This window comes from Nycticebus coucang, chromosome 3 (assembly GCF_027406575.1).
Source record: "Nycticebus coucang isolate mNycCou1 chromosome 3, mNycCou1.pri, whole genome shotgun sequence".
Classification (NCBI taxonomy): Eukaryota; Metazoa; Chordata; class Mammalia; order Primates; family Lorisidae; genus Nycticebus; species Nycticebus coucang.
Window position 1 is genome coordinate 116,526,065 of NC_069782.1, and position 17,342 is coordinate 116,543,406.

At 38.0% G+C, this 17,342-nt stretch overlaps 1 protein-coding gene across 14 annotated transcripts in view; it reads right to left on the minus strand.

Moving 5' to 3' along the window:
- Positions 1 to 17,342, minus strand: part of SGMS1 (sphingomyelin synthase 1) — a 297,687-nt gene that overhangs the window by 124,841 nt on the left and 155,504 nt on the right. For 11 of the 14 annotated variants that reach the window (XM_053582640.1, XM_053582635.1, XM_053582632.1 and 8 more), the window contains one exon: positions 2,851 to 2,940. The exons of the other annotated variants lie outside the window; for them this stretch is intronic. The gene's annotated coding sequence lies outside the window, so the exon portion shown is untranslated. The remainder of the gene's footprint in view (positions 1 to 2,850; positions 2,941 to 17,342) is intronic. 14 annotated transcript variants of the gene reach the window in all.

Here is a 17,342-nt window from a genome sequence, read left to right on the forward strand (position 1 = left end):
TAAGTCATGGAAAAAGCCCAAGTGTCCATCGATCCACGAATGGATTAATAAATTGTGGTATATGTATACCATGGAATACTATGCAGCCTTAAAGAAAGATGGAGACTTTACCTCTTTCATGTTTACATGGATGGAGCTGGAACATATTCTTCTTAGTAAAGTATCCCAAGAATGGAAGAAAAAATACCCAATGTACACAGCCCTACTATGAAACTAATTTGGGACTCTCACATGAAACCTATAACCCAGCTACAACTTAACAATAGGGGGAAGTGGGAAAGGGGGGGGGTGGGTAGAGGGAGGGGAATCGGTGGGATCACACCTGTGGTGCATATTATAGGGGTATTTGCGAAACTTGGTAAATGTAGAATGTAAATGTTTTGACACAGTAACTGAGATAACGCCGGAAAGGCTATGTTAACCACTGTGATAAAAATGTGTCAAATGGTTTATGAATTGAGTGTATGATGCCCCATAATCATATCATTGTATACAGTTATGATTTAATAAAAAAAATTAAAAAAAAAAAAAATCTTCCATGTTTTAAATGCATCTGAATGCTTTAACAATTATTAGTAATAAATAATGTTGGGAAGCACCTGTGGCTCAAAGGAGTAGGGTGCTGGCCCCATATGCTGGAGGTGGCAGGTTCATACCCAGCCCCAGCCAAAAACTGCAAAAAAAAAAAAAGTAATAAATAATGTTAATATTCCTAAAGGTAAACATAGCACAAACTGCTTCCCATGCTAGGCTCTTTTCTAAACGTCTCCAGTTTACTGACGCATGTAAACCTTAATAGCACTGTATGTTACTATTACTATCCTCTTACAGATGAGGAAGCCGAGACAGAGTAACTGAGAAAGCAGCCTCGCTGCTGAGTCAGAAAATAACTACTGCATGAAAAGCACATAAGGTATCATTCAACAAAGCGTCAGTGGAAACCTTCACTCCCCTGGCATGTTTTCCTGTGCAGAACTTTCCACTAGCCTGGAGTCCAGTCTCTCCTCCACCTTCTCCCTGGTGGAGGAGGAGTAAATTACGGGAACGCTGAGTTTAGAAGGCCTGGCCTGCACACAGATGGGTGCGTTCCCGGCTGCTCTCCCATCCTGGGAGGGGGAAATCAGACTCACTCAAGCATGTAATACCAGAAAACTCAGTTGGCCACAGTCCTCCAATCATCTTTACTTCTAAATCTCTGTACGTCTAACTCCTACTGGTCTATCCACTGGTCTCAAAATTGGGTGAGAACGTCCACCCTCCCAAATTCTAACACTGTAACTTTTAATGCCCGTTTAGTGCAAGATCTTTGTGAAAAAGACAAATACTTCTTTTTTTCTTCGTTTGGTTTTTGTGTCCAACCCTGCTTAGCTTCTGAGGGGAAAAAAAGGTAAATATTTATTTTACAGAAAAGAAAATCAGTGTTCTATAGTACTGAAGCATGAATACACTTAACCATAATATATTCCATAGTTTTAAACAGGTAGGAAGAGGATATTGAATGTTTCCAATGCAAAGAAATGTTTTAACATGATGGGTACCTACTCCCCCCATTCTGATTATTATACATTATATGTATCACAACACCATTATGTACCCCACAAATAGGTATAATTATGTGTTAATTTGAAACATTTTTAAAATATCAGAATCTGGTCACTTCTGAGAACTGTCACCTCTTAAAAAAAGTAAGAACATAGTCAACTCTGACTAACAGGTACCTGGAGTTCATGAATGAGCCTGCTACTCTAACGCACTGACAGGTGGCACCTAAACACAGATTATTCCTCCACTTTCTTTACCATGTTTGTCCTGAAAGCACTGTCTCCTTTCCAAATAAATAAAATACACACAGGTAACCTCTTCTATCATAGTACTCTAACTTAAAGTAGTAGACAATCCCTCAGCAGCAGTCTCATTATCACAACAAAACGTGCAATTACCATTATTGTTGTTATATTATTTCAATATTACACTTTATCTTCAGTCTGGCAAAGTCTATATTTTTACCCACTGCATAGATACTTCTACCATAAAAAGTATACTGACAAAAATACCACCCACAATTCTGTCATCTCAGAATAAAAATGTCTGTAATTTCTAAACTTACCATTTGATCTTTCCTCTCACCCTCAAAATGCAGTGCTTCTGGTTTTAAAATATATTTAAGGAGGCATTCATTAATATTGATTTTTTTTTTTTGCGGCAGAGCTATTTTAATGATGATAATTTGAACTTCAAGCTTTCCTGTTCAAATCATATTTAATAAGAATGGTTTCCTAGAGAAGCAAGAATCCAGTGTACTCAATTCTAATATGAAGGCAGAAGATGGTCTAATACAAAGTGGGGGGTGGGTAGGGGAATGAGGGAGCAGGGAGAGAGGAGGAGGGAGGAGGAAGGGGATCTCGGTGTATGGCACACCTCGTGGGGGCGGGACACAATTATAAGAGGGATTTTACTCACAAATGCAATGAGAGTCACCTAATTCTTTGTACCCTCAATGAATCCCAAACATTAAAAAATAATAATAAAAATGAAAAAAATAAATAAAAATAAAAAATAAAGTCCATTTTTGTGGGAAAAAGAAAGAATGATTTCCTTACTGTTATCTAAGCAAAAATTTCAAAATTAAAAAAAGGCCACTTTTTTTTCCACAGTAAATTTAGAAGTCAAATTCCCTTTTTCACAAATGTACACGAGTGAAGGAAGTGGGTCAACCCCCAGCTGTATGGAAAAGAACAAATGACAGGTACACTAGCACTTAGATGCTTGGATCCTTTCAACAACCCTGATGCAGATAAGGGATCCCTATCCTCAGAAGAACCTGGGGTTCAGAGAAGTACAGTGACGTACCTGAGTTAACCCGCTTCCTAAATGGCAGGACTCACACTTGAGACACACTTCTACTGGAGCCAGTGTTTGTGCTTTTTCTCCACCAGGCCGCTATGAACCAAGAAATAATGGGAAAAGCCTCTGTGAGTGAGAAGTGATCAAAGTTAAGTGGAAAAGATCCAAACACAAAGACTGACAGGGACGGAGTGTGATAGGATGTAATGTGGTATGTCGGCCCCATTCATTTACTGACTAGCACAGCAGGGATAACAAGTAGGAGAAGAAAGACAGAGACAGCAGAGGTGACTGACTGGCTGGCTGTGGAGAGTAAGAGAAGCAGGAATAAAAGAAGAAACACCAGCCAGAACAGAGAAATTCTGTGAGGGCATTTGGTTATGGATTATACCTAGACTGGTCGTCAGCAAATGTTTTCTGTAGAGGACTAGATGATAAATATTTTAGGATTTGCAGAGCATGTGGTATTGTTTTATAATTACTCAACTCTGCTGCTATTATATTGAGAAAGTAGCCAGCAATAATACTTAAATGAATGAGTATGGCTGAGTTGCAATAAAACAGTATTTATGAAAGCAGGTCTCTGTCCAGATTTGACCTGCAGGCTGTATTTTGCTGACCTCCGACCTAGACAGCCACTTGGCCTCAAAAGGAAGCCTATGGCATGCTGAAGAGGCAGAGAGGAAGATGCTACAGCCCACATAAAAAATCTGGGGACACTGCCGCCATTCAGCTGGCAACAAGTGCCCTGAGGGCTGCTGTTCCCACAGTGCCCAGTCTTAGGGGCTGGGTGGGGGCTCAGCACCGCCTCGTGATCAGGAGAGTAAAGTGATGTACTGGCGCGGTATTAGTTTATGTGAAGTAATTAACATTCAAAGCCCCAATCTATAAAATATTTTCTACATTGAATCACAAAACTGTTAAACCCTGTTACCACATATTTTACAAGAATGATTAGGAGCAAAATCACCCCAATGTTCCAAAAGTGACTGACAAAAAAAAACTGCCCAAAGCAAATGACAACTAAATGGAGCCTGGTTTCTGTCTCTGACAGTTCTGCCTGGAAGACTCTTCCTTGACGTTTCCCAACTCATTTTTCTACATAACTCAAATTCACATTTAGGTTCCAATTTGATCATTTCCTCCCAGAAACTTTTCTTAAACACCCCAAGTAAGGTCAAGACAGCTGCACGCATTTCTATGATCCTGAAGTACTCTAAGTACCCATATGATTCCTTGTCCAATGCCTGCTTCCCTCCTAGATGATAAACTTCTGTAACACTACCCTCTTCAACTTCCAGGTACAGGCTGCCAAGGAGAGACTGAATAAAGGCTCTGGCATTTCAAAAGGACACTCTGTCTTCCATGACTAAATACACAGGTGGTGGAGATCAGCAAAGTGTGACCTTACAGAGCAACTTTGGAGCTTTTCCAGCCTACACCATGGACAACATGATAAAGGCAATGAAAGAGGCTCTGTCCAGTTGCTGGTAAGCAGGTTGTTTCTAGATTTAAACAGAATAAAAGCAGGCCACTCATCCTTAGGCTCGTTAAAGTAGAAGCTACAAAGGAGTCTCTCCCATGCTCTGTCACTTGAGGAAAGCAAATATGGTTTCAGTTAGTGATAAAATTTTCATTATTCTAGGCCGTAGTATATTCAAAGATATTTCGCTAGATAGATTTAAAACAAGTATCTGCACAATTTTTTTGTGTATAAGATATATTTTTTCTAACACTGTATTATTATGAAATAATACAATGTTTAAATAAATACACACAATATGTAAATACACAAACATGCATATCAACAACTGGACTGACAGGGGGTGAGTAGTTTATAAAATACAAATACTATGACATATTTTTCTAAATTAAAACAGAAAAATGACCAAAAGGATAGATGTTCTCCAAAGTCATATAAATGGTAGGAATATTAGGGTTAATTTTATTTTCTTCCTTTTTACTTATCAGTATTTTCTTCATTTTATATAAACATTTTCATAAAGAGTTTTTTAAAGTCATTTCAAACAAAAACTCTGCTGATTAGATAACACCTCAAAGCTGTTTAATTGTACAAGGAATATAATTATACAAGGAAAATATAAAACAGGGAAATGTTATTATTTAAAAATAGCTTTGCTGACTGAGTAGAAATAAAATGTTTCTGACCTCCTTAAACATTGGCCCATGGCAACCAATATCACAATGATGACACATCTTACCACAGTGAGCATCAGCAGACAAAAGCAAAATAGTACCAATGCTGAGGGTGTGAATTTCAGTTTCTAGGTGCATTCTTACCTTTCCTGGAGCATGACATATTTTAAGTTGGCCTAATTTCTCTCTGGGCCTGGACGCTAAGAACGGCACTACCATTCCTGGCCAATGTTAGTGAGCAAAATGCATTAGGTACTGACAAGAAACTTCAAAAGTGAGATCTCCTATCTCATAGAGATAATTTTATACAGGTCAGAAATTGAAAACTTGATGAATTAGTTATGGATATTTATTTCTAATGCTTACATTGGAGTCTTAAAATACATATACTAAGTATTTTTACTTTAAATTCATTTGGTTGTCTAACATCAGCCTATGCCTAAAATAGAGAAAGTACAAAATTTCTCATGGTAGCTTGGGCTTTAATCTTATTTTATTTTCATAAATACTGTCCTATGTTTAAATAATGCACCACTGGCAGCAAAAACAGTTTTATCTGTTATAAAGACTTGAAGGCGTTTTGAAACCCCAAAGAGAAATGAAGTTTAAGCTCTCTTTACAAATGACGGAAATAAACCACTCAAAACAAATTCCTTAAAAGATCTCCCTTTGTAATGGTTTGCCCCTCTACCCAATAACAATTATAATAAACCATGGACAAATACAAAAATCAACTCTTTGAAGGTACTAGCGAATAACAAAAAGCAGACAGAAAATTGACAGTGTGTGGCCCTTCAAAGAAGTGAACCAGGCCAGATGATAATTTACATTTATACAGCTTATCCCACGAGCGCACAACCAAGTTTGTGTGACAACAGATGGAACGCAGGCAACAAACCAGTCTTTTTGGCCTAAGGAGTCAGAATATGGGCCTCCCAAGGGATCTAAAAATTGAATCAGAAAATTCCAAAAAGAAGTCATAGAGCGTGAACCCCAAAATTTGCAAATAAACTCACGATACTCCTTGACTAACTAACTCTGTAACTGCACATAAGCTAGGCAGTTACTCCCAAGGATACCAGGGAGAAAACAACAGTTGAAAAGTTTTAAAAAGCTGACAAACTCCCAACAGCTACCCATCACAGAGCAACTAGAGTTTAAAGGTCAACATCTCCCCATTTATAGGTGCCTGTAAAGTCCTCAACTTTCCTTTAAAATAACAGAAGCACTATGACTTAAGGAATAAAGACCATATACCCAGACTAGAGGATATTTCCTGGAAAATATAGGCAAAATGGAAACACCAAAGCAAAATATCCTAGGGGATTTTCCACTAATTTAATTGCTTAATAGAACAAAACTCAGTTCTCTTCAGAGGAGCCTAATGGATCCCAAGTTGTTACAATGAATCATCCACAATGTCCAGCACATAATTAAAAATCAATAGACATGTGAGGAAAATGGAAAATGTAACTCCACACGCAAAGATAAATGAGTCCACAGAAACAGATCTACAAATAACCCAAACGATGGTATCAGAAGATAAGGACATTAAAATAACAATGTTAAATATATTATATAATATATAAAATATTATATTATATCCAGAGAAAAACTGGATATAATGGATAAAGAAATAGGAGACTCCAGGAGAAATACAGAAACTGCAAAACAGGAACCAAATGGAAATTCTAAAACTGAAAACTGCAGCATCTAAAATAAAAAACACGTGGGATTAGATTAATACCATTTGGACACAATGGTAAAAGGACTAGTGAAAAAGGACTAATGGAAAAGGACTAGTGGAAGAGAACTTCAAGATATGTCAATATAAGGAATCCAGGTGAAACAGAAAGAAAAAACAATAATCTTTTTTTGTTTGTTTGTTTTTGTAGAGACAGAGTCTCACTTTATGGCCCTCGGTAGAGTGCTGTGGCCTCACACAGCTCACAGCAACCTCCAACTCCTGGGCTTAAGCGATTCTCTTGCCTCAGCCTCCCAAGTAGCTGGGACTACAGGCGCCCGCCACAACGCCCGGCTAGTTTTTGGTTGCAGTTTGGCCGGGGCCGGGTTTGAACCCGTCACCCTCGGTATATGGGGCCGGCGCCCTACCGACTGAGCCACAGGCGCCGCCCAACAATAATGTTTTTTTTTGTTTGTTTGTTTGTTTTGGCCGGGGCTGGGTTTGAACCCGCCACCTCCGGCATATGGGATCGGCACCCTACTCCTTGAGCCACAGGCGCCGCCCTAACAATAATGTTTTTAAAAGAGCCAAATTACTTGTGGGGCAGTTATCAAGGGGCCTAAAGTACATGTTGAAGGAGAATGGAAAAAATAGGGTGAAATATGTGACGAAAAACTGGCCAGAAATGTTGAAAATTGAACAAAAACAGCAACTTCCCAAAGCAGAAAATTCGGCTACAAGAAAATCTCACCTAACCATAAAAACCAAGACAAAAATTAAAAAAAAAATCTTTCAGGTAAAACTAGAGGGAAAAAGACATATATAGAATAATGAGAAGAATGATGGCAGATACCTCATCAGAAATGCGAGGCCAGAAAACAGTAGATAACATCTTTAAAGAGAAGAAAGACAGTCCACTTAGAATTGTACAAACAACACAATATTTTATCTTTCAAAAATAAAGGCATTTCCATTAAATGAAAACTTGACAGAATCTGTAGTCAGTGGCCCACACCGTATGAAACGCTGAAGGAAGCTCCTCAAGCTGAAGAGAAATAATGGCAGATGGAACCTTGGAAATAATAAATACACACATAAAGATAAAAGACTATATTTCTCTTTATTTAAAACCAATATGACTGCTTAATATATACTATATTAAAAGAGCAATACTGTATTGCAGTAATACTCCATTGCATAGATTGTAACATATTTGATATACAATATATGAAGACAACAGCACAATAGTTGGGGAGGGCAAATGACATGATATTATTATAGGCTTCTTACATTTTACAAGAAGTAATATATTTATTTATTCAAGGAAAATTTTTAAATTAAGATTGAATATTGTAATCTGCAAAAAAACTACAAAAATAATGCAAAGAGATACAGCTGAAAATCTGAGCGAAATTAAAATTTAATACTAAAAAATATTCAATTTAACAAATAGAAGAGAGGAAGGGAGACAACAGAATTTAAAATATCTAAAGAATCAAACAAATAAAAACCTAATTTAAAAGCAGTAGATCTAAAACTAACTATGGGCAGTGCCCATCGCTCAGTGGGTAGGGTACCAGCCACATATACCTAAGCTGGTGGGTTCAAACCTGGCCCAGGCCAGCTAAACAGCAATGACAACTGCAACAAAGAAATAGCTGGGTGTTGTGGCAGGTGCCTGTAGTCCCAGCTACTTGGGAGGCTGAGTCAAGAGAATAGCTTAAGTCCAAGAGTTTGAGGTTGCTATGAGCTCTGACACCATGGCCCTCTACCAAGGGAGACGGAGTAAGACTCTGTCTCAAAAAATAAAATAAAATAAAATAAAATAAAAAATAAAAATAACCATAGCAATAATTACAGTAAATGTAAGTGGACTAAACATTCTAATTACAAAGAAAAGATTATCAAACTACATAAAAAAGGCAGTATCAAAGTATATATTACCTACAATAGACACAGACAGACACCCAGGTAGAAAGGATAGACCAGTATGAGTTCAATAAAAAACTATAAAACATATATGCAAAAATCCTAACAAAATACAGTATCAGCCTAATGACAGATGATTAGAACAATGGATCAGAACAGAAGACAGAAATAGATATATGTATCCAGGGCCAACTGATTTTTTTGACCGAGGTGTCAAAGCAATTCAATGTATATGAAGAAAAATCTTTTCAATAATCTATGCAACAACAGGTAACAAAGGTAATTAACAAAAATTACTTTGAGAGAGGTCACAGAACTAATCATTAATGTTTAAACTATAAAACATTTATAGGAGACACAGGAAAATGTCTTTGTGATCAGGAAGTAGGCAAAGAATTACAAACAAAAGAAAAAACTGATAAACTAGACTTCACTGAAATTAAAACTTTTGCTTTTTGAAAAACACAATTAAGAAAATGAAAAAGCAACCACCAACAGAAAATATTCACCATACACATATCTAGCAAATGACTGCTATCCGGAATACATAAAGAACTCCTATAATTCAATTTTATAAAGTCATAAAAATAGCTTTTGAAAATATCAAAAGGTTTGACCAGATACTTCATAAGAGACGCGTAGATGATCAATACATACATGAAAACATTCTCACCGCATTAGTCATCAGTGAAATCACAGGAAACCATAGGAGACTGCTTCATACCCACTAGAATGCTAATATTAGAAAGATTTTAAAACAGCAAAACTTGGCAAAGACTTTTGAAATATATTGGTACGTCTCATACCTTGCTGATGGGCATGTGAAATTATATAACCCCTTTGGGAAAGGGTTTAACAATATTATTTTATAAAATTAAACATACTTAACTCTATGCTTACTCGATGATAAACTTTTAAGTATACATCCAAAAGAAAACTCAGATCCACAAAGAGCCTTGTACAATAATGTTCATAGTAGTTATATTCATAAGAGCCAAAACTACAGTCCACCCAAATGTCCATTGACAGATGAACACCACATTCATACAGTGAAATACTACTCAACAACACAAGGAGCAATCTACTGACAGCATGCAACAAGTATGAACTGAATCTCAAAAATATCTTTAAGTGGAGCAAAAGAGGCCAGGCATAGAAGTACATCTGGTATAACTCTTATGTATTTAAAAACTTTAAGAGGCAAGATCTGCTGATAGACCTGCACTAGTGTTTGCCTCCGGGATGGGACAACTGACTGAAAATGGGCACAAGAGAACTTTCTGGGATGACAGAAATGTTCTCAATCTTGAGAGATGCTTGTTCACTGAACTGATCACTTTAATTTGTGCAGAGTACACTATATGAATTATACAAATTTTAAAATAGTTCACAAAAAATTTTTTCTTTAACTGAATTCTGGAGAAGATATGGTCTCCCACAAGTCCAAAGTATTTCTCCTGTTATTATCTTGGAGACAGCTTCTAAAGCCTCAGTAACAGGTGTGAGTGTTTAATGTTCTCATGCCATTTTTGAAATGTACACCCAATCAAAACAAAGGAAAAAGACCTATTGTCTGTTTCCCATCAAAATACTCTTTGAACCTTTGTTCCAACCCGGAGGAATTAAAAGCAATATGTCTCTTAGGTTTTACTTAATTGTACTTATTCCATTAACAATTTAAAGGTTACTTTTAACAATACAAGGGGAAAGAGACCCAAAAAGAAAACAAACTGTAAAACACAAATTGAAATATTCCAGTGTCTTATTCATTCTAAAACATGTGTTGAATTCCTCCTGTGTTCCAAGTAAGATGATAGTCACTAGAAAAAAGAAAGAAATTTGTGCCCTGATGTTGAGGATTTCTCAGTCTGGTAAAAGAGATAGACATGAACAATTACCTTAAAGTGTAAATAAATGTTCTTGAATATAGGCTCAGTGCCTGTACTCAGTGGCTAGGGCGCTGGCCACAGACACCTGGGCTAGCGGTTTTGAACACGGCCCAGGCCTGCTAAACAGCAATGACAACTACAACCAAAAGAAAAAAAAAAAAAAAAAAGGCAATAGGTGGGCATTGTGGCAGGCACCTGTAGTCCCAGCAACTTGGGAGGCTGTGGCAAGAGAATCACTTAAGCCCAAGAATTTGAGGTTGCTGTGAGCTGTGACACTACAGCACTCTACAGGGGACAATACAGTGAGACTGTCTCAAAAAAAAAAAAAAATGTTCCTGAATATGAACTGGTTAAGACCTCACTTGGAGAAAATCTATCATTTCTTTTCTCTCTAAAATCATAATTTTTAATATTAAAGAATACATAAGAAGTAAATATAATAAATTCCGTTATTCCTTTTGAAGGGAACAATAATTTTACGAAGAATTTACTCCACTATCTCTATCTGATCATGTTTCTTAACTCAAGAAAAATAAGACCCATATTCCTTTTTTCTTCTTTTCTGTTTTAATTATTTATTTTTAAATCGACAAATAAAAATTGTATATATTTACTATGTATTAATATAACATAGTGTTTCGAAACACATACCCATGTATATAATAGGGCTAAATTGAACTAATTAACATATGCATTATATGCATTACCACACACTTTTTTCTGTGTGAGAACACTTGAAAATCAACTTTCTTAGCAATTTTTGAAAATGTAATACATTGTTATTAACTAGAGTCACTAGGTTGTACAATAGATCTTTTGTCCACATTCCTTTTTAAAGAAAATTATCCCATCCATAGCAAAGGAGATTAAACAGCTGTGTCTTACACCACTTCCTCTCCCTTTCCATTCCTCATCCCACAGCTGGTTCCACTGGGGCAGATTCCTCTGCAGAGTCATCCTGAAGGCTGGTCAGCAGCATAGGCCCCCACATGAAAAGATGGGATGGGCAAATTCACATTCTCGGGAATCTAAACTGTGATGCAAATCCTTTCTCTTCCCTCTTCTCCTGAATCTACTTCTGTCCCCACCACTGTACAACTTCAAGCTATCCATTTCAAAATCAACAGTGACCTTCACCTTGGATTAGCCAGTGGTCAGTTCTGTATTCTCATTCAACACGACCTACCAGCAGCATGCAGCACGGATGACCTCCTGCGTCTTCTGGAGCCAACTGTCTGTGCTTGGCCTCCAGAACGCTGCGCAGGCTTGACTATCGTCTATCTTTGCAGCACTTCCTTCTCACTCTCAGAGAGGGCTCTTCCTTATCTCCCTGACTACCCAAGGATTCTCAAATTCTCAGACCTCTTCCCTATCATCATCCACTCTCTAGGCCAGCAGTTCTCAAATGTTTTAGTCATAAGACCCCTTTACACTTTAAAAACTTACTAAGGTACTCAAAAAGCTCTTGTGTACGAGGGTTGTATCTGCAGATAACTATTGTATTAGAAAACTGAGAAAATGAAAATATACCTATTAATTCATTTAAAAGCAACAACAAACCCATGTCAACACATATAAGATATTTTGATAAAAATCTATATTTTCCAAAACAAACATATATGCATATAAATACTCAGTAAGAAGAGTAGCATCATTTTTGCCAATCTCTCTAACATCTGGCTTAAGAGAAAACACTGCATTCCTTTATTGATATCTCCATTCACTCTGTTGTGATATCCTCGTATAGTGTCTGAAAAATGATACTGTACACTAAGAAGCAAGAGTATAAAAAAGGCAAATAACTTCTCAATATTATTATAAAAATTGTTTTGGCTCTGCAGACTCCTAAAAGGTCTCAAGGACCCCCAGAGGTCCCAACAGTACTTTGAGAATGACTTCAGACGACCTCATCCAACCCACAGTTTCATTTACCATCTCTCCTAGGACAACTCTCAACCAAAAAAGACATGCTCAGGCTGGACTTCTCCCTGGAACTCGAGGCTCAAAGAGTCAATTGCCTACCCAGATACCTAACAGGTTATCTTGGATGTCTGTCTGTATCACCTCACTGCTATCTTAGACATCTACCCTATGTAAATATCCGGTAGGTTTCTGTTTTAACTAATAAACACTTGACTCCCTACCCTCACAACCCCAGTATTTTCTTACTGCACTTACCCCCATCTCAGTAAATGATTCTTCATTTACCAGCTGCTCAGTTCAAAATCTTTAAAGAAATCCTTGATGTTTCTCTTTTTCCAAGTCCATATCCAAACCCAAATCCAAATTAGCCCTTATTTAGGAATATATCCAGAACCCTTCACTTCTCATTCCACCATTTCTTCCATCCTAGTCCAAGCCTATGTAAGTTGGCCTAGACTTTTGTGACAGCCTCCTAAAGGATCTCCACGTATTCTCTCATGCCTCATTCTTCCGAGATCAGACGAGATCGGGCGCGTTCAGGATGGTATGGCCATAGACTTGTGCCTCACTCTTATCAAAAACAGTATACTCTTCACACAGCAACCGGAGGGATTTCTGAAAGCATAAATCCAATCGTGCCATTTCTCTGTTTAGTATCTCAGATACCTTCCTCACTTTACACAGAGCAAAATCCAAAGTCCCCGTGGTGTCCTACAGGCCCTGTGCCATCTGACCCTACCACTGCTCCCAGTTCATACCTTAACGTTCTCCTCTTTGCTCACTCCACTCTAGCCATCTGGTCCCCTTTGCAGTTGGTCAAACAGATCAAACAGTGTCATGCCAAGGCCTCTGGAACTGCCGATTCTTCTGTCTGAAACATGCTTCCCCCAGATACCCTTAGACTGAGGCCTCACCTCCCAGTCACAGTTCAAACACCACATCAAACATTCCTTTCTTGGCTTTACCCTACCTCAAAAAACATTCTCACCACCACTCTATAACCTTCCCCTACTTTAACTGTCTTCCTAAAACTCATCCTTATCTGACATATTCGTCTGTTCACTGTCTCTACTCCTCACTCCCAGACATTGAAAACAGGGACTTCATTCAGTTCCAAACCGTATCTCCAGTACTTAGAACCGCTCCTACTGAGTAGTAGGTGCTCAACACATGTTCTTTGAGAGATGAACAGAAACCCTAGTCCAGGTGGCATTGGGAGTTGAAGGGAAAAGTCCTGTCCCCTTCAGGAGGAGGGACAGCCACAGACATACCAATGCTCTAAAGCAGTGATTTTCAATCGGTGTGCTGTGAGAGGATCTGAGGTGTGCCATGAAAAGTTCTAAAGATCATTAATTAAATTATTTTCAAAAGAAGTTCAAAGCACAGTAAGTATCTTCTTTTCTTTACTCTTTTTCTTTCTTTTATCAACATAATCTAAGTGTGCTGCAAAAGTTAAACTATAGGTTCAATTGTGCTGTTAGATTAAAAAGGTTGAAAAACACTGCTCTAAAAGTATAGGAACTACAAATGTGGGGAAAGTAATACCATAGTCTTTTCAACAAATGGTGCCAAAACAACTGGATATCATATGTAAATAAATGAATCTGGACCTTACACCCCTTAGAAAAATTAACTCGAAATGGATCATAGACCTAACTGTAAAATAGAAAGCTATAAAACTCCAAGAAGATAATGTACAAGAAAATCTAGCTGACCTTGGGTATGGCAATGACTTTTTAGTTACGACACCAAAAGTGCAATCCACGAAAGAAAGAATTATGTTGAACTTCATTAAACTTTAAACGTCTAGTCTGTAAAAGACATTGTGAAAAGAATGAAAAGGCATCCCAAAGATTCAGAGAAAATATATATAAAAGACATACTGATAAAGGACAGTTATTCAAACATGAGAAAAACTCTTTTTTTGTGTGTGGTTTTTGGCTGGGGCTGGGTTTGAACCTGCCACCTCCGGCATATGGGACCGGCACCCTACTCCTTGAGCCACAGGTGCCGCCCACTTTTCTTTTTTTTTTTTTTTAGAATTTTCTTTCATGTGAAGAACTCTTAAAACTCAACAATAAGAAAACAACCTGACTTAAAAATGAGCCTTAACAGACACTTTGCCAAAGAAGATACGTGGATAGTGTGAATAAGTGCATGCAAAGAACTCCATATGGTCCATCATCAGGCAAATGCAAATTAAAATAACAATGACATGCCCAGGCTCCATGGTACAGCTACTAGGGAGGCTGAGGCAGGAGGCTCACTTGAGGTCAGGAGTTCAAGACCGCAGTGCACTATGATCAGGGCTGTAAAAGGCCACTGCACACTAGTCTGAGCAACACAGTGAGATTCCATCTCGCAAAAACAAAAAAACCCAACATACAGCTATACACCTATAAGAATGACCAAAAGCCAAAACTCTGATACCACCAAATGCTGGTGAGGATGTGGAGGAACAGGAACTCTCATTCAGTGCTGGTGGGGATGCAAAATGATACCACCAATTTGGAAGACAGCTTGGCAGCTTCTTACAAAACGAAACACATCCTTACCATATGCCACAATAATGAGGTTCTCGATTTTTACCCTAGTGGAATTCAAGACTTACGTCAGCATAAAAACCTGCACACAGATGTTTATAGCAGTTTTATTCATAAGTGACAAAACCTGGAAATAACAAAGCTGTCCTTCAGTAAGTAAATGGATAAACAGTAGTACATCCAGATAATGGGATATCATTCAGTAAGTATGTGTGTCAAACCTGAAAAGACATGCAAGACATGAAGAAACATGAAAGGCTGTATTTTGTATAATTCCAACTATGTGACATTCTGGAAAAGGTCAATCTCCGAAATTAAAAAGATGAGTGGTTGTCAGGAATGGGGGAAGGAGGGGTGAACAGGTGGAGCACAGAGGAGGTTCAGGGCAATGAACCCACTCTGTATCACACTCTACTGGTAGATACACGTCACTGTAAACCCTGATCAAACTTCTTATGCAGCATCAAGAGTGACCCTACTGACTCTGAGAGAGAAAATGGTCACCAGAGTCAGGGAGGGAAGGGAGGGAGGCAGGGGAGAGGGAGGCAATCCCCACTTAGACGTAAGCAAACCACACACTACTCAAGACAGCAAAATCTTTAAAGCAGCCAGAAAGAAAAAAAGACATGATCTTTGTAAACTAGACTTTGAGGAGCAAATAGGATTTATACAGGTAAAGAAATGAATTTTCTAGAAGTTGCTTGGGAAAAGGAAAGAAATAAAGGGGAACAGAAACTCTGGATGCTACACTGGGTAAAAGCAGGGATAAGGCGGGAAGATTAGGTTGGAGGCGGGTCACAGAGGGCGTCAAATGCCACCCCAGTCCGGCCTTTGTCCTGAAGTGAGTGGGAGGTTATCCCTAAAGGCTTTTCAAAAGGGAACAACATTATGAATCAGAAAAACTAAAACTGTATTTATTAAACCAGAGACACAGATATCTAGGGGAAAACTTCTGAAATAGACCAGCCTGAGGTAATAAGGACCTCACTACAGTGGTAATAGTGAGAATGAACAAAATAAACAGAAAAAATAAGGACATTTGAAGGGGCCTGGGATTGGGAGGGGGTTAGTGAGTCTCAGTGACCCATTTAACACGGGCAACAACACATCTAAAATCCTTAATCAAATCGGTCCAATTTCTCTATCTTCAACCTTTATAAGCAGTGTATCGCTATTTTCCCCTGGATGGATTAGAAATTTTCTTTTATATGCTATGGGTCAACAGTTAATTATTTTAAAAATCTATTTTGACAAACTACTTAAAAAACCAAGTTCTCTCAGTTTTACCACCGAAAACTGGTCCTTAAGAACCATTTTGATTCTATAGGTCATACAGAAAATCCGATTTTGATAGAGGAAAAATCTCACCTCTTCTTGAAATTATTTAATGAGAATGTTCGTGAATATAAATATATATACAGTGCAAGAAACAAACAGCCAACAAGAACATAAGTTGCACGTTTCAGATTCAATTTAAATTAGTCCTTCCTACCTAACATGGTCATTCTATTTTCTTTAGAGCATGGTATTTGAAATATTGTTTACCTGCCTCTTTATTATTTGTCTCCCTGAACCACCCTGCCCCACTCCCATTGGACTGTCCGTTCCATGAGAGAAGGAACCTCGTTTGCCTTGCTCACTATGGAATCTAGCACCTAGATTAGTGGCAGGCACCAAGTGGAGGGACTCAAAAGTGACTTGATGAATAGCAGAATGAATGACTACACCCAGGGCCGCAGCACTCCACAATCCCAGGGTGCCATTCACTCACATCTGGTTGAACATGAATGTCACCCCAAGGATTATGCAGTGCACAGAAAACTGCAGCCATATACTGTGGTGGGAAATAGGCCAGGAGCTGCAGCAGCCAACATACAGATAAATAGCTGGGGCCCTATGTGATGCCAGTGTGTCCTGTTACGTTTGCAAATTGGGCATAATTTGCCCCTTTCCTAATGGGGAAAGAAAGAATTTTTCTCTTCAGTTTTAACTTCAAGAAAAATTTTATTCATTGAATAACTGGATATGCATTGATGGTGAGGTCTTCATATTGACACCCCTGCATCTCTGTCCTATAAATAAATAGTGGAGTGTTTGAACTGTTGATTAAGGATTCTGAGCATCAATTGTAAACCAGTTATTGCAAATCATTTAGTTAGCTCCTCAGTCTTTGTTGGCTAAAAATACCATTCGAGAAATTCTTTAGCCAGTCAACTGACTGTGGAACAAACACTGCTAAATCTCCTGATTCAGGAGTAGTTGGTTCTGAGATTCACCAAGATAAATCTTCAGTTTTAAAGAGACCGACCAAAATGTTTTATAAGAAGTCTAGAAATAGATAATGAAGATTTCATAGACTGTCAGGCTGAGTTT